The 18,859-nt window shown below is 38.2% G+C and overlaps 1 protein-coding gene and 1 long non-coding RNA gene across 2 annotated transcripts in view; one reads left to right on the top strand and one right to left on the bottom strand.

Moving 5' to 3' along the window:
- The window catches only part of LOC102159977 (uncharacterized), a 777,987-nt gene extending 771,827 nt beyond the window's left edge, over positions 1 to 6,160 (top strand). The window contains exon 11 of the long non-coding RNA XR_014842497.1: positions 2,423 to 6,160. This is a non-coding gene — a long non-coding RNA (uncharacterized LOC102159977). The remainder of the gene's footprint in view (positions 1 to 2,422) is intronic.
- LOC102165540 (uncharacterized) overlaps positions 1 to 18,859 on the bottom strand; it is a 1,338,477-nt gene that overhangs the window by 88,770 nt on the left and 1,230,848 nt on the right. The window lies entirely within an intron of this gene.

Raw genomic sequence — 18,859 nt, 5'->3', positions numbered from 1 at the left:
GCCATACTAATTTTGCTCCAATAAACTTCAACTGCATTGCTATTTCCAGCAAAGCCTCTAGGACTCTCCCACCATCTACTGGATTTTCCACACATCTTAGCATTTAAATCTTTCCAGAGTGTGGATGATGCCTAGATTCCAGGATTCACTGCACACTTTTTCATCAATAAATGCTAGGCTCTCAAAAAATACACACTGTCCCTAGCATAAGACACATTCTCTACAAGAGGAATTTCCTCTCTCTACTGTCTCCCCCATAAAATTCCTAATCTGTGTTTAGATTTCTTTTCAAATTCCAACTACTCTCCAAAGAAGTCTTTCCACTACAAACCAAGAATAATTTATCACTTCTCTGAGAAAACGTACTGAAGAGTATTTTGTTGGTATGTCAAGCAGAGGAGTGAGATTTCCAAAATATTTTTTTTTCCAGTGCTCACTCTGTGAACAAGATGTCATTTCAATAATAGAGGACAGAAGAAGGAGGATTTCTGAGGGTCTCGACCCACAAGAATGAGATTTCCAAAAGACTTGGAGAGAAAACCAAGTCACTTACCAAATCAAGCTGACTCAATCCATCTCTTTCCCAATTTTACATATGGAATTGTACAGAGATGCTGGGAAATTTGGACCTTTCATTCAGGAAAGCAATGGTATTAGGATTAAAATGTTGCATTCAGGCTGTTTTTTCACACTAGAGTTAACTTTAACTCATTTTCAATTCTCCCATAATAAAAATAATGGCCCACCTTCCAGTCTATATTTTTATTTTCCTGTTTGTCCAATCCTTCTTTAAAGCTTTAGAAGCAAGCAAAGGTGGACTCATCCAGGTGTCCTAAGTGTTCAGAAAGAGGCAGGAAAAGTATTTGATAAACACTCAACTGAGGTCTCCACCCACGAATCTGACACTTAGACCTACTAACTTTTAGTTAATTTATAGTGTGCTACATCTGTAATAAATACTGCAGCATTTTCTTGTTCATTTTTACCTTATATCTCAGCATAACATTAATTCCTCAAGCTCAGGATGCAGGATTTATTCTTATACTGGTATAGCAGACATCTTTGAGTATGATGCGTCATGCCTAGCACAAAGCAGAGATACACAGATTCAAGAAAGCTTCAAGTTTAGATATAGCATTGAATTATTATGTATTATACCTATTCTTATATTAACAAATTGGACAGAGATAGAGAATGAAAATCAAGAAGTTGCCTAGATGCCTTTGAGAACTTCCAGAACAGCCAAGAACATTGAACCTCCTCCCTTCAACGTCCTACCAGCACAAAGACCAAGATAAATGCCTGTTGAAGCTTGAAGAGGTCAGGGACTAAAAGCCTTCAATGGCCATTGCACATCAAGTCTCTATATTCTAACAAATAAGTACGTTTTTATTTGGAAAAAAAAAATGACTTCTTAGGAATCCACTGCAACCACTCACCTCCCTTTCCTAGTGGTTCTCCCTGTGTTTATTCCTGGCTCAGAAAAAACACAACCTAAAGTCAGGATGGTGTAGCTGCTTCCTCTCTTCTTTATCATTGGCACTTCTCTTACACTTTTTATACTGATCCCATCCATCATAAACCCAATGTAAATCACCTGTCATCTTTTCCAAAAGTACAGCCTGTTTAATTCGTATCCCAGATTTTATCTTAAACAAAAGAAATAAAGTTGTAGAGAGAATTGCCTTCAGAAGCATTAGTGTCTGTTTACACTGGCTTTGGTTTTCCAGAAGGAAATACACAGGCACACACCAAACTCAGTACCAAAAAGCCATTCACTGGGGTACAGCGAGGTTCTTCATATGTTTATAGTAAGAATGTCTAACTGTACAGTGGGGAAAAAAATTAAAAAAAGAATGTCTAGTCTACTCAAATCCCTTTCAAGAATCACTCTATAAAGTGATTTGCTTAAAACCCGAGGAGATGCAGAGATTTGACTGATAAGTGACCACAAATCTCATATCTCCAATATCACTCAGTAGTTAAAGTACAAAAATGACTACTGCTTTTCATCTCTGAACTCAGCCCTGGTGGGGGCTGTTGCTGGATCTGAGGAGAAGCTGTTCTTGGATGTATTTGAGGGATGTTTCTAACCTCTGTTTCTTGATGAGTCTTTGTTTCTGCCTTTTTTCTTCAGCATGGTTCTCGGTTTCTTAAAGTGTTCTCTGATGTCAGGTGTTTGTAGCATAGAAAGATCCCAATTATTTGGCTTTGATGCAAAGTCAAGAGAGTCCTGCCAGCTCTCATTACATCCTTCAGTCTTATCTTTCAGTCAATATATTGAGCATCCTCTGGATGCTGTTCCTGTTATAGATTTTAATCATCTTGATTAGATTATTTCTTCTGCTACAAAGTACAATATGAGTTTGTATAATCATACGGTAATAGCAACTGTCTTACAAATCTGTATGATATTTCATAGGTTTTGAAGTTCTCTAACATCCATCAGCCATGCATTCATCAAAACAACCATGTGAGATGAATCATCTGCTGCTTCAAGTAAGAGGACAAGGGATCAGAAAAATAAAAGGACTTACTCTTGGATCCATGGATAAGTGACATGTAAAATTTAATATCCAGAGATTTTATAGGAGACTTGAGTGTAGTAAATTAAATTTTAAAAAAGTGAAAAGAAAAATATAATATTGGATTTTAAAATAAGCAGATAGCTTAAAAATAACATCCACCGATGCATCATGAATGAATCTTTGAGTGATGAGCAACGCCTAGTTTAACTTGCATAAGAAAGGAAGAAAAAGAAAGATCACATGTAAAAAAGTGAAATTCAGAGACAAAAACACTAAGAAAAGGGGTCTTTAGTTCTTTAGTTGTAACTGAACTCTAGATTCAAGAGTGTGTTAATTCACCCAAAGCTTTACAGTTAAATGGCATTCTGTAGCATTACAAGATATGTAGACTTCATTACAGTATTTTCATTACTAGAAACACTGTCCACTTTCTTGACATTTTGACTAATTGATGAAAATGTTGTTTATGAAAATGGAGGATTCCAGGTCACACTCTCAAAATATCAATAGCATTTTGAACTAGGGAAAATATATAACATTGAGATCATGTGCTGTAAAAAATAGTTTTAAAAAATCTCAGAATTTCAGGAAACTGCTGGCTTCATCAGTCTGTGTCAGGGAATTAATTTTCAGCCATACATCCCTGCTGATACATCTGCGACCTGAGAAAGTCCAATTTCCTTCCTTCATGTGTGTCTAATAGAGTATGAATAGTTCAAGTGTCTGAGCAAAATCTGAGGCCAAGCCACAGGCCCACTTCCTCAGTAACAAGGAGGGCAGTGACTTCAACCAGCTGCTGATAGAGAGGCTTGCATCTTCTTCTCCCCAGGAAAGGTTTTCACACCTGGGTGAGGTGAAAATTGCAGTCAGAAGAGAAGGGACCAGTGGAAATAGAATGGACCACTAGGCACAGGATGGCTTCCTGTCCATTCTTTCACCTCTGCAGACTGCTCTGGGCTGTTGAGGGAGAACTCTGAGCTAATCTCCCTCTCTTTTCACCCTGGCAGAGCCTCAGGGTTGCAAACAGGTCCAAAGGTGGAAAACTTCCATTTAGGAGTTTAAAATGACATAGGGGAAAGGGCAAACGCAGTAGGACACCTCAAATTCCTTTCCAGCTAACCACTTGTGAAAGTGGGAAGGGGACCTGACTTGAAGCATTTCTAGTTTCAGGCAATGCCCACTAAGGAGTCATAGATAAAATGGTTCATCCATTAATAAGTCCTAAATGAGTTTTGATGTGTATCCTGCTCAAGGCTTATGTATTCTACAATAATGAGCATAAAAACTATGCATGTGCCCCATTTATGAAAACTATCAAAAAATGGTATGGTCCATATCGTAATAGTGATTTTTTCCAGCATATCACCTTGTGCTACAACTCATTCAGATTTCTGCAGCTGCTTGTGTGTACACAGCAAGAAGGAGATGTGGCCATCGAAAGAGCTGTGCCATGTCCCTTTAAATTTTTTAAATTGAAGTGTAGTTGATTTTCAATATTGTGTTAGTATCATGTACAGCAAAGTGATTGTTATAGATGTATATATACTTTTTCAGACTTTTTTCTATCATAGGTTACTACAGGATATCACATAGAGCTCCCTGTGCTCTACAGTAGGACCTTGTTGTTTATTTTATATATACTAGTATGGTGTCTGTTAATCCTAATATCCTAATTTATCCCTACCCTCCTTCCTCTTTGGTACGTATAAGACCATTTTCTATTTTTCTATGTCTATGAGTCTGCTTCTGTTTTATAAATAAGTTCCTTGTATCATTTAAGATTCTGCATATAAGTGATACCATATATTTGTCTTCTTCCAGCTGACTTCATTTAGCATAATGTCTAGGTCTATTCATGTGCTGCAAATGGCATTCCTCCATTTCTTTTTATGACTTAGTAATATTCCACCACATGTTCCATATTCATTCATCTGCTGATGGACGCTTAGTTTGCTCCCGTGTCTTGGTTTTGTAAATAGTGCTTCAATGAACATTGAGGTGCATGTGTCTTTTTGAATTATAGTTTTGTCCAGATACATGCTCAGGAGTGGGATTGCTGGATCATATGGAAACTCTATTTTTGTTTTTGTTGGGAACCTCCATACGTTCTCCATAGGGGCTGCAACCAATTTACATTCTCACCAACAGGGTAAGAGGATTCCCTTTTTTTTCCCATACCCTCTCTAGAATTTATTATCTGCAGAAATTTTTCTGACTGGTGTGAGGTACTACCTCATTGTAGTTTTGATTTGAAAGAGCTGTGCTTTGGACTACAAAGGACTTTGCTCTGATTCCCATTATAGCACAAAGTACACTGTTCTCTTCGCTTCCTGAAATCAGCAACACATGCAAATGTCTAGAGGCAGAAATGATGCTGAATGCAAAATTCTGACCTGCTTGGGTGTCATTCAGCATGGCCAGAAGTTCCTGGACTACCTGGGATCGTCAGTAATCACTGTAATTCTTCTAATTAGGCAACTCTTTTGTGGGACCCTAGCTACCAGTAATAAAAACCATTGCTTCCCTTCATCTGGGTAGTGGAAGTTTTCTCTTCAAGGTCCATTTTTACTATCTTTGCATCATCAGCTTAGGAGTATTTTCCCAGAGATGTGAGAGTGAAAAAAAGAAAACAGATGACTGAGCATAGGTAAGAACTTCACCTCTACTTTGGCAGCACCCTCAGGATGTGGGACTTAAATAAGAGCCTTGAATAACGACCAGACTGTACATCTTCGCTTCAGAGAATTTTTGAGTCTTGACTGTCTGCACTTCCTATAGTAAAGCAGGTAGGGCACTGGGAACAATAAGCATCAAATACAAATGGTGATGGGCCTGTCTCTGTCTTCTCCAGCAGGGCCTGAAACCAACACATTACACATGTTCTGATCTGTTACATCAGAAGCAGCTATCTCAACATGGGCTGGCACAAGGCACCCAGTGACAGGAAACACAGAAAAGAATAATAATGTCTACCCTATAGAAGGACATGTTCTATCTTGGACCACATATTTGTTAATTCTCACAACTCTTGGAATTTCTGCTGTGAAACAGTGGGTTAAGAATCTGACTGCATCAGCTTGGGTTGCTATGGAGGCATAGGTTTGATCCCTGGCTCAGCACAGTGGGTTAAGGATCCAGTGTTGTCGCAGCTGTGGCAAAAGGTCACAAGTGAGGCTCGGATTTGATCCTGAGCCTGGGAACTTCTATATGCCTTGGGTGTGGCCATAAAGAAGTTAAATCTTATAACTCTTGAAGATAATACATTAACTCTTATGAGCTTTATCTCGTGGCTCATGATAAAACACTCCCCTCACATCAATTTCTTGCATGTAAGTGGTAGAACCAAGTCTTGAACTGCAACCTGTCTCATTCCACATCTTGCTGTCTTTAATCAGTTGTTCCCACCAGTCCTAAATATCTGTGGTAGGTGCCCAGGGAGTGCTGAGGAAAGAACTGAGTAGCCTTAGGGCCACCCCCAATGCTCCCTCATGGAACGGCTTTCTATCCCTCCCCCTCCTGCATACACTCTTTTCTCCCTCTCACTTTTGTTTATGTACTTGGTTCTCTGCATAAGATTTTGTCAGAAGGAAGAAGAACATACTTAAAAAAAAAAACCTAAATAATATGAAAAATAGAATAGAATAAAGAAATTTGAAAGCCTCTGCCATGCCTTCCTTAGCAATGAAAGAAATATCTGAGTGCACTTCCAAAGTCAATTTATAGTTTGCTAAATACATAATTATGCTTAAGTTAGAAAACCACACAGCGCTATTTCTATAAACTGGGTTTAGCCATTGTTGCTTAATCTTTATTGCCTTTATATACAGTTCTAAGCATCCCTTCAGAGACTGCTAAATATAGGTTTTAGGACAAGGAGGATACAACAGGCAATTATCATTGAATTCTGGTGCCCAGACTGATAAGGAGAGGTAATATGCTCCTCAAAAGAGCACCACCTCACACATACACATATACTTCCCACCAGGTACTGCCTGAGCAAGCCTAAATCTACCCTGCATGTGCAAGCCTCAAAAGTAAGGAATTTCAAGTTATGTAAAACACCAAGCACTGGTGGATCTCACAGTCTAGGTGGGAGAGCGGGGCTTGACGCAGAGATGGAATGGTGAGCTGTGCTTTCAGATGACCTGCATCAGGGACCGGTATGGCCTGGAGTGGTCGAGAAAGTTTGAGGGAGAAGACGGGTTCACCACTTCCCATTTAAATGAATAACTCTGGAGAAGAGGCTTACTGAAGGAGGGGTTAGGAAAGAGCCCATCAAGCTCCTGGTCACCAAGGATTCAGGGGTTTTTCTGTCACCATTCTTATAATAATATAGTGTTTCTCCAACCAGCTCCATACTGGGGTCCCCAGTAAATTGTGTCAGCAGCATGATTAGAGATATTGGATGTTATGAATTTGTCAGGGAGTGTTCCAGGCCCTTGGCCTATACTTACTCATTTAATCTTCACAACAATCCCCTAAGATCGGCCCCTCGCTGGCACCATTTTGTAGATGAGCAGACTTCGTAATTTGCCCAAGATCACTGTGGAGTGGTCATCGGAGACTTGGGTTTATTTGTAGGTCTCTGGACACTTGGATTCACAAATCCAAACAAGATCAGATTCCCTTCCTTGACTTCTTCACTGCGGGGACTCTGAGGAAACCTTCGCATGAAGATGCACAAGAGCTTTGTGAGGTGGGGAAGAGAGTGGTTTGCCCAGGCCTCTTATTGTGTTAAGCAGGACACACATACCAAAAACATCTAAGAATATGCACCAGGTCACACTCTTTAGGAAAAGTCCAAGAAGAGTTTAATGAAGGATTTGGGGATAAATTTTCTGATCCCCAGTGAGCACTCACTTCATAAAAGAGCAAATTACGGGAGGGGGGGGGTTAGGCTGTCAATTAATGCCATGAATTTCAACTTACTGTATGTAAAACTCACTAGTTTCCAGTGGCCTGGCACCCCTGGCAGTTCTTCTGTTCTGGCTCCTAAATCACACACACTCACACACAAATGTGATGAGAGGAGGATTTCGATTGATTCCTATAGAACTCAACATGAAGGGCCTGGACATGGTTGTGCAAGACGTCACTTCCTACACATGGAAACACGACCAGTTGCGGGAAAATCGCTCCGCTTTGTGACATTTGCCAACTTCCTCTAACTGCATTTACAGCACCACCTTTCCAATGTACAGGCCTCGTTTCCCTGCCCCGATAAAAGAGCAAGACAGGTATGCAAATTTACCAGCAAATTAAATAAAGTCCATTGCATTTTTGCAATTATTTCATGTCTGTTGCTGTTGTTGGCCTTAACATACAACAGAGAGTGCTGATCCCTTCAGCCGCTCATTCAATACATGACTGGATTTTGACTTCTGTAGAGCTCTCAGTTTATTTGAAAATGAAGTATTTGAAGATATAAAATATTCAGAGTATTCTTAAATTGCTGAATTGACTTCTTCCCTTGCCAAACACCTTGTTCCTTTCGAACAGGCTGAACAATTTGTAAGAGAACATCTGCCTCTTGACCTCCTTGTGTTATTCCCACTGAGGTACCAGTCACACAATGAGGAGAGAAACACAGAAATAAATCTGTTAAGCCTACCATATAGGTTGGCTATATGAGCCACTAGCTTGTAGAAGTACGACAAAGAATATCAGGAAAGAAGAGAAATTTCTAGAGTCTTCTTTTTGGATAAATGTCTGATAATATGATTTTCTTTGTAAGACTTGCTGGGAATTGAGACATAAGAGGAAATAAAAACAGATCTTATACCCAAAGAGTTTGCGTGTTCAACAAGGTGTGTAACAATCTTGAATTGTGGGTTTATTTAAAACTTCTCATTCTATCTTGTATTTATTTTTCACTCTATCATAAACTTCTATCTCTTTTCTCAAAAAATGTACCTTCAAGACAATGCTTTATCATACATATTTTTACATCCTCCATGACTCGATCATAGAGATTCTCAAAAATGTTTAGTAAAATCAAGCAGAATCTGTCTTCTCTTAAGTGTGACTTTCTTATAAGAGAAATCTTACAGGGCTATCTGCTATTGTTACATTCTGAACAGAATCAGGAACTGGAAATAGATGATGCATCATATCTACTTAAACATAATGTAAGCATGTGTGTTTTTTATTTTCAGATTTTGTAGAGGAAAAACTAAAACAAACAAACAAACAAACAAAAACACCCAAAACCAAAAACCTTAAAAGAAAGAGAAATTAATTTTGCTGTCTTGCCCTTAAATTGAATTGTCATTCAAATACCAATCAACTTGTCTATTTTTTGTGACCCTACTATTGTATAAAGACCTTATAAAAATACACAATCCCAGGCTCAGATACTGGTCATATACAGATGAATCAGATATAGTTTCCTGCCTCATTCTACTAGAAAAGACAAGCCTGAACCATGTCACAAATACTTAACTATAAAGAGAGTGGGATAGCAGTGTGAAAATAACAGCCAGAAACATCAGAGATGCTGGGAAGATGGGGTTCAAGAGACTTGAGGTACCACAGTTACAATCCCTGATCTCAGAAGCTGGATCCCAAAGTCAGGGAAATAGAAATACGAGCCATCATTCTGGTCCAAGAGATCATAATGGACATGCACAAGGCTACTTGAAGACTCCTTTTTCTTTTCTTCCTTACTTAAAAAAAATATTAACGACAGTTGTAGAAAATAAAATGCTCTGAGTTAGTTACTGATAACTTTTGCTAATGAGAGCAATTAGTTTTATAGTGCTAATGTATGCCACAATAATTCCTACTCAAGAATAAATGCAATCAAAAGTATTTTCCAAATTTCAGCAAAATCCAGGTTCTGTTTTTGTAGGTAAATGATTAAGGAAGCTCTAAACACCTGTATGCCCAGAATAAATTTGGTACCAGCCATGATACTGAAATGATGCCCACAGTTACCCTCCTAGTTTGTCTATTGTCTCCTCTAGTTTGTAGCATTAAGTCACTGAAAGTGACCAAATGTATTACTATTTGGGATGGTTGTTACATCTTGATGTAAATATCAGTTATTGGGGGCTACTAATTTAAGCCTCATTTATAAGACCTAAGAGAATATCATATGGATGAGCAAACTATAACCAGGGCTACTCTGGTTCAAATTAAAATGCCGTTTTGTTGTTGTTCATCATTATGTGTGTTGAATATTGTGTCTTTACCTAAGGGATTATGTGAGGTTTGTAATATTTATAAAGAGAACAGCTACTCATCTCAGGGCCATTTCAAGAGTATGTATTATTTATTTTCTGATCTACCCCCTCCAATGTTCAATATCTTTTAAGAACTGTGATTAATAAAACATTCCAATTTGAACAGTGTGGGTTCTATTCACAAAACATGGTTATTCAGCCCATTTCTATGCAGACATCACCAGGGAAAATACTTATCGCCAAGAAATGTGTAATCAACATTAGATATTTTGAATTAATGATTTTAGGGAGGAGGTTCATTAAACCCTTTGCTTCATCCCTAAGTGGGACTTCTCAATTAAGTATGAAGAGATGGGGAAATAGAAGGTACTTGCACGTTAAAAATGGTGTGTCAAGCTCAGTTAAAGCATGCTAAAGCCTTTCATTCAAGATCTGTCAAGAAATCATTATCATTTTTTCTTTTTTCTGATTTTTTTTATAACTGAGGTTTAATGTATTATTAATAGAAGAAGAGGGATAAGGAATACTAGACAGTTTTTTGGAGGGAAGCAGCAATTTTAGGTTTGGGTGGAAGCACTCAGAGTTATTTCTCCCCTCTTTAATAAATGTAGGTGCCAGAGAATGAGGTCTGTGCTGATGTGAGCACACAAAGCAGGTCAGAGGCACTGTCCCGCGCAGGAGCGTGTCCTGAGAGCAATTTACTTGGCCCTCATTTCACAAGATACATGGTACCACATCCATAAAAATATTTAATATTGCCGTTTCAGGCAACAAATGGCATTTTGCATTCTATTTAGAGATGGAACTGAAATGAAGCAAGCAAATCAATCAAGAGCCTGTTATCAAACATCTGTCTGTGCCCTCTACTGTTCTATTTGCTTCAGGAGAGATGAAATGACCCCTGCCCATAAGACTACTGCCACCTGGTTGGAACGCAATGGAGATGCGAAAGTTGTCAGTCTTGCAACAGTTCTGTCAAGAGATTAGATGTCCAGCTTTAAAAAAAAAATTAAAAACCCTGAATTCCCTCTTTGCTGACCTAAAAGCTCTTAATCTATATGCTGAGGCTAGAGTAAGAGTTCCACCCCCACCCCTAACTCTTAAGGAACCTTAAAATCTTAGAATAATTTGAATTCTGCTTCTCCAATCACCCGAAAAATGCTTAAATGATTATTTTTCCTAGTCCATCAACATCAAATCTCTTCAACCTGCCTCTATTTACATATTATTCTGTTCTGAATATTGAACAAAGGATGCCCACTGGTATTTTGTAGCCTAGTGATTTATCTAAAACTGCTACTGTCAAAATAGTTTTTTTAAAAGTATAAATAAGAGTTTAATATAGTTGCAAAAAGTATTAAAAAGCACTTTCCTATGAGTATCTCATTTCATATACAGTACAATATGAATTAATATAAATAATACATATTGTTATTATAATCACTTGATATTCAAAGACAGTGAATAATTTGAATCAGATTTCATTGCCAGTCAACAGTGGAGGCAGGACTCAAACCCAGATCTCAGCCCCTTCATGCTGCTTCTTTAATGGGCTATCAGTGGTTTTGATTGAAATAGAAACAAGTGAAATAATATTCTTGGAGGAGCTGCTATGGAGAACAATATAGTTTCCTCAAAAAATTAAAAATAGAACTACTGTAGGATCCAGCAATCTCACTTCTGGATAAATATCCAAAGGAAATGAAAACAAGAGATCAAAGAGCTATCTGTACTCCCATATTCAGTGCAGCAATCTATGCACAATAGCCAGTATATGAACACAACCTAAGTGACCATTAATAATGGATGAATGGATAAAGAAGATGGATGTATTATATGATACATGTATTTATATGTACTGGATAAGATATGGAATATATGATATATATAATGGATAAACAGATAAAGAAGATATAGTACATATTATACACATGTACACACATACATATGAAATGGAATATTACTCAGCCATGGGAAAGGAGCTGCTGCTACTTGTGACAACATTCATGGATGGACCTCGAGGATATTATACTAAGTAAAATAAACCAGTCAGAGAAAAAACAAATAATGCATGAAATCGTAAATAAAAATCCAAACTCATAGAAACAGTAACAACAACAACAAAAAAGGCTGATAGGGGTTGTAGGGGAAGGAATTATGGAGAAGCTGGTAAAGGGTACAGATTTTAGCTATAAGATGAATAAGTTCTGAATATATAATGCATTACATGGAGACTACAGCTGATAATACCATATTGTATAACTGAAATTTTAAGAGTCAAACTTAAATATCCTCACCAAAAAAAGAGAAAGATAAATATGTAAGGTGATTGATTTGCTAATTTACCAGGTGGGAGGAATCTTTTTACAATGTATATGAATATCAAGCCTTCACAATGTACTCTTTAAATATCTTACAATTTTATATGTCAATTTTGCCTCAATAAAGCTAAAAAAATCCTCTTACATGCTTACTATGGAGAAAATAAACAACACTTACTGTTTGGAAAAACTGAATATTCAACACAGATACATGTATTACCCATAAACAAAAGTCTGCCAGATTGTTGCAGATGCTACGTCACAGCTTCCATGAAAGGGAGCAGGAGGAAATTTTACACATAGATCAATGCCATCTCACTTGCTTTACCTGGGACTGGTTTGTTTGCGAGATTGTGACATCTCAGAGAAATGGCCTAAGGCAAACTCATCAATGACGGGTTATCTAGTTTTTATGATTTCAGAGATGGTCCTCATAAGCATCCCATTTTGCGGAATAACTTTAATTCAAAAATTCCACTTATTTCCTGCATTCAGACAGCATCTTCTGTGGTGCTGAGGATTTAACACAGCCATGGTGAACAAGGACTTCAGCTTCTGGCTGAAATGAATGTGGCTGGAGAGCCATGTTGTGTAAAATCAATCACAGGCACAGCTGGGACTCCTTGGAGCTGTCAGCAAATGGAATGGAGTCAGTGTTGCTTTGAAGAGCTTCTGACCTGGAGGCCAGGCCCCATCAGCATGAGTCTGTGAGGGCACATTCACGGCCGAGTGGTTTGATCCCTAGTCACTCCAGCACTTTTAGAGAAGGTCTTGATCACTATCACTGGACATGAGAGAGCTGCAAGGCTGTGTCAGCACAAGATCGAGTGTAAAACACACATGGAAATGTCTATCAACCTTTCCCCCTTGGTCAAGTTTGCATCACCCTGTCACAGGACACGTACATGAAAGTGGACAGGAGGGAGACTACTTGCCCATCTCTTCGCTTTAGATGTTCTCCTTCTCTAACTGGTTTTGTCAGTTCAGCCAACACTTCTGACCTGCCATGGGAACATGGCCCACATGGCCCAGGGGGATTATGTGAGCAGAATAGGCAGCAGAAAATATCCGAATCCATGACTTTAGATTGCTTTTGTTCTTAGACAACCAGATTCAAAAGAAAACAAACACATATCCTGGTTCTCTTTTCCCATAATATTCTGGAAGGAGGTGGAAACCCACATCAAAATCTATAGAGTGAGATTCCTGAGTTAGGTCTCCCCGTCCATCTTCTAAGCAGAGACAAATGCTTTGAGTTTTGTAAGTGTTTCATATGCGACTTTGGAGTTAAAGGGAATTAGTTAATATCATATCAAACATCTGGGAATTATAAAGTTACCTCCAATTCTGAATAACCATTTATCACAGTCAAGAGCCCTGCAATGAGGAAGCATGGTAAATAAATACCCCCACCTCTTTCTTCTCTTACCCACCAAATTCTTTCTAATTGAATCTAATTGTTCCATCTAAACTGAAGCAAGAGAGCAGTGGCTGAAGCATTCCTTAGACATCAGCCTCTTGTTGTTCAGAGGAGGACAGAAGAGTGAAGCATGACAGGCTGATATGGCTCACATACCCTGAAGGTCTTTGGAAGGCTTAATTAAGCTGAGATGACTTCAGAAATGTTAACTTGTCTTCTGTGATTGAGTGCTTCACATTGCAATCCTTAAGCTTCTTTTTCTATACTCAGTTTCTAAATGATTTCATCCAATCTCATGGCTTTAAATACCATCTCTATTCTGATGACTCTCAAATTTTCCTTGACCTTTTCCTCAGTTCCAGCAGTTCCATCTCCATGAAGATGTCTCAAGTGTCACCCATTCACTACAAGGATCTAATCTATCACCATCCACCAACATCTGGCTGGCTCATCCTTCCTTGTTCCCCATTTAAGTAAGTGATAACATCATTCCTCCAGTTGTTCACGTCAAAAGTTAGTCTTTCTTAAATCCTTTCTTTCTCTCACTCATTTCCATTTTATTTGCAAGACTTCATTCAAAATACACCCTAAATTTATCTATATCTTCTATACAATGACTGAGTTCAAGATTTGATTGTGGAAGATGCTACCAAACATTTCTCTCTGCTCCACTTTTGTCCCCTCCCACACTCATCATAGTTATTTCTTTACAGAGGAGTAACAATTTTCTTTTAAAAGATACACTTGGCTTCTCATTAGATTCATAATAATTAATTACAAACTTCTGGTCCTAGGTTTTCGAGGGCTCACGTGACCTGGCCCTTTCCTATCTCTAAGACCTCATATTTATTTTTCTCATCATTTATCCTATTTCCACCCCAATAGCTTTCTTGTTGTTTCTTAACAACACCAATGTTGTTCCAGTTTCAGGGTGTTTTCACTTGTCTTCTCCCTACTATGCATTGCCCTCAGATTTCCTATTGTTCATTCTATCTCTTCATTCATATCTCCTTTCAAATGTTATTTCTGGATATTTGCTAACTTCCTTCATCTAAAAATAACCTCTCCTCCATCATTTTCTTTCTGATATAATTATTTGAAATTGTATTATATAATATCATATAGCAAGCCATTTTTTAATGTTATTAAAATAATAATATGCCTGTTTCTCAACTACAATGCAAGCTCAGTCAAGGATATTTTTGTTTTTTGCTGACCCATATAAGTCAGTAAATAATAGCTGCTCTAAATATATTTTTGACTGATTAAATGAAATAATTTTCCATATTTAGTTATATATATATATATATTCACAAGATATTTCTGAAACTACAGACTCCAGACTGGATCACCCAGCAATAGCATAGCCAAAGTCAGGCTCAGATATGCTGCACCCATCCCCGCTTTTGTCCTAGAGGAGATGAAAAAAACTGTTAAAAAACATATTATTTCAGGAAAACATGCATCTCTCTAACTTTTCTATACTACTTCACAATAATATCATATTTTACTGAAAACAATATAATATTTATAAAGATGCATATTTACCAGGGAAAAGAACAGTAAGTTAAAATTGTCTAGCATTTATAATAACAAATGCCAAATCTTAGTGAATGTGTGTGCTTATTCTTAGTGAATGAGATAGGGTTATAGGCTTGTATAGATAGCAAATAGTACTTATGGACATTTCTGGGAGGGCAGCTGGATCAGAGAGTGGGGTAGGAACAATCAGTGTGATGGCTGTGCACACACAACCCTGGTGGGGGTTGACTGTGAGACTCTAAGTTGATAGACACAGTTAGGAGCAAGGTTTGAGTCAAGCTTTGCTAAGCCCACTCCATACAAGTTTGCTTGTTTCCCACTAAAGTCACTCAGTACTATCATCCTAGGCACCACTAAAATAACAATTTTATAGTTGTGTTTTCCCTGGTTCTAATGTGACAGTGATTTTCACTGAAAATAAACAGAAATGTCACTACAATTGAGTCAGAAGGCAGAAAAGGAAGCTCTCACACATGTTATACTGGACAATAGAGATCTCGGTAGGAAGAGACATATACCTTGTATCTCTACCTTCAGAAAATGACACTACTCTACTACCTCCAGCAGGGGGAGGAAAGATTTTTTCCTTGCCTGGTAACAGCTTAGCCAATGAAAGACTGCCACAACTCAGCCAATGAAAAGCCACTATACTTTGAACACACAGTTTTCTCCAATGGATTTCTTGCTTATAACAATTCCTCCACCTTACCCTTTTCTATAAAAGATTTTCCTCTCCTTATCATTATTGAACTTGTGGTTTGCCATAGTTGCATGTCCCAAATTGTAATTCTTGGCTGCTCCTAAATAAACTCATTTTTCTGATAAAATAACTGTTTTATTGTTTTAGGTTAACATTTCTTTTCTTGATATTTCTACGGTGGTTCATTTGTGCCTCTTTGAAGGCCTTTACCACGTTTCAGGAGTTACATGCATCCAACCCCAGCCCAACTGATAATAAAACACGGGATGGTATGTACTGCCTTAGGTTTCCTTAATCTGCCAAGCATACAGCTTTATCCATTGGAGATGCTCAAAAAATACTTACCAAATAAATGAATGATCCCAGAGTTATGACTTGTCTCACTGAAAATTAATAAGCAAGGAGGGCCAAACTTCAAGACAAAGCCTGAGTTATAGACAGAAAAATCAGTTTCACAGAGGCAAAGATTTCAACAATATTGCCTCTTTAATGTGGTTCTACTTTTAGAAGAAGAGGAAATGGCACTCCAATCAGCAGCATATGTCCCACCTGGAAGAGTGCTTAGTTCTGACATTGAGAGTCACCATTGATTTTTCAGCTCAATGTACACAACACTATTTATGTACACAACAAGTTAATCAACATTTCATAAAATTTGTATTAAAGAATGAAGGCAACTGCTCATGCTTTGGCTCTCATCAGTACTAGCTACTGAATCACATTAGGCTTCTTATTCTCTCTGAACCTGAGTTTCCTCATCTGTAAACTGAGGACAGTATCCCTTAAATCACAAGGTTTGGGCATGGAATAAATGAGAAAAATAGCTTTGAATTTGTTTGGTGAAAACTGCTTTGTAAGCTATGAAGTATACGCCTCATGAGTGCAGGATGATTATTGTTGCAGATAGCTGTTATCCTTCTGCCAGCACAACTCTCTGCCTCTTTAATCTGGTAAATAAATCTCCCCATTCAATACCCAATGTTGCCTCTGACCTGCTGTGACAGTACAACTTACCTCTGCCTTCATGAACATTTTGTTGTTTTTGTTTTGGGGAGGTACTTGACTCATAATTCACCAAAGTTATTCCTTCAGGATTTTATAAATACAATTAAAATGTATTTGCTTGGCTAGTCGAAACTCAGGCTATTTAAATTTGGGATCTGCTGTAAGTTAAATTTTTGCCCCCCCTATATATGTTAAAACCTAAGACCCATGGGCCTTTGGGAGCTGATTAGATCATGAGGGTTATGCCCTCATGAATGGCATTTGTGCCCTTATTATCGAGACCTCAGATATCTTCCTCCTCACCCCTTCTTCCATGTGAGGACACAGAAAGAAGACAGTCACCTATGAACCAGGAAGTGGGCCCTCACCAAATATCAGCACACTGATCTTGGCTTTCCAGCCTTCAGAACTGTGAAGAATAAATTTCTGTTGTTATTAAGCCAGCCAATCTATGGTATTCTGTTTATCAGCCCACATGAACTAAGGCAGAATTTTCTGACAATAGGTTCCTCCATGTGGACCAAGAAGCAGGAAAAAGGAGCTGATAGCAAAAAGAAAGGATGAAATTAGTTAAAAGAGTAAGTCAATAGAAAAATGAAGACGAATATAGAATATCCTAGGATGCCCACGGTAATTGTCCCCTGGCTCCCCCAAACCCTGTATCTTATTATCAAACTATATTTATTGTTTGCTTTTTAATTTTAATTTTATGTATTTATGGGAAGCATGGGGATTCTAAGTAACAATTTCCACTTATATGAGGTTACCTACTCAGGAAAATGTATACACAGGCCAAAACTCAAAGGCTGCCTTGACCGTCTAGCCACTGGCTTCATTGTTCATAGGCCACAGTACATAAGAAGTGTTCAAACCAAATTTTCTTAAAAGATAAAAATTAAAAGATGATTTTCATTAGGGTATGAGATTGTACTATCCTTGACAAGTTGTCATATGTGAGCTAATAGGCAGGTGGTGGAAACAGGTGAGTAAATACATTGTAATTGGAGGATATGCAGAAGATAATATAATTAACACAGAAAAATATTGACCCACTTTGGGGAGTTCCAGGAGGTCTTTTTGGAGGAAGTACTACTTGCACTATGTTTTGAAAGTATAATAGCAGTTGGTTAGGTTAGAAAGAGTGCCTATCAAAGAGAAGGCTATTAAAGGCATCTGAGCAGCATGGCCATAGTAGTGAGACCACAGGGAGTATGTAGTCATCTCTACTGGTTCCATGTTACTGGAGTGCAATGGGAGAAGATGGGGCAAACGTGTGTGCCTGAAGAGATAGTAATCACTCAATGCTTATAAATGTGAGAGAGAAATATTACGTGACTTCACTTATCATGATATCATCCTTTCAGCTGTGTAAAGAAAATGTGTCAGGAATGGAGCAAGGGGAGGTGGGAGGAAAGATGCTCAAGAATTCAGCCAACCATGACTGTTTAGACTGAAGACGATGTCACAAGTAACAGAAAAGCAGAGTAACAGCCTAAACTAAGAGGTTATTAGTTGTCACTGAACAAACTCAGGAAAATGTTCAAGACTGCAATACGTGAGATTTGCTTGATTTAGTTTTGAATGTGAGCAAGATAAAAAAGTAAAGGATGACTTCCAGGCTTCTGGGGGTTGGGAGTCTAGATGAATAATGGTGTCATTCACTGAATCAAGGAATACAAAAAGAAAATCATATTTGAGGATGCATGGAAAGTTGAATTTAAAATATGTTCATTTGCGGAGTTCCTGTCGTGGCGCAGTGGTTAATGAATCCCACTAGGAACCATGAGGTTACAGGTTCGATCCCTGGCCTTGATCAGTGGGTTAAGGATCCAGCATTGCCGTGAGTTGTGGTGTAGGTCACAGAGGCGGCTCGGATCCCATGTTGCTGTGGCTCTGGTGTAGGCCGGTGGCTACAGCTCCGATGGGACCCCTAGCCTAGGAACTTCCATATGCCGTGGGTGCGACCCTAGAAAAGATAAAAAAGTTCATCTTATTCTCTAAGTCCATGATTTTCTTTTCTGTGGAAAGGTTCATTTGTGCCGTATATTAGATTCCAGATATAAGTGATATCATATGGTATTTGTCTTTCTCTTTCTGACTTACTTAACTCAGGATGAGAGTCTCCAGTTCCATCCATGCTGCTGCAAGTGGTATTAGTT

The sequence above is a fragment of the Sus scrofa genome, chromosome 3 (genome assembly GCF_054392235.1).
Source record: "Sus scrofa isolate SSC_HxYL_T2T_F1_AM1 chromosome 3, Sscrofa_HxYL_maternal_Yorkshire_Landrace_v2.0, whole genome shotgun sequence".
Classification (NCBI taxonomy): domain Eukaryota; kingdom Metazoa; phylum Chordata; class Mammalia; order Artiodactyla; family Suidae; genus Sus; species Sus scrofa.
This window is presented reverse-complemented; position numbering and strand designations above follow the sequence as displayed.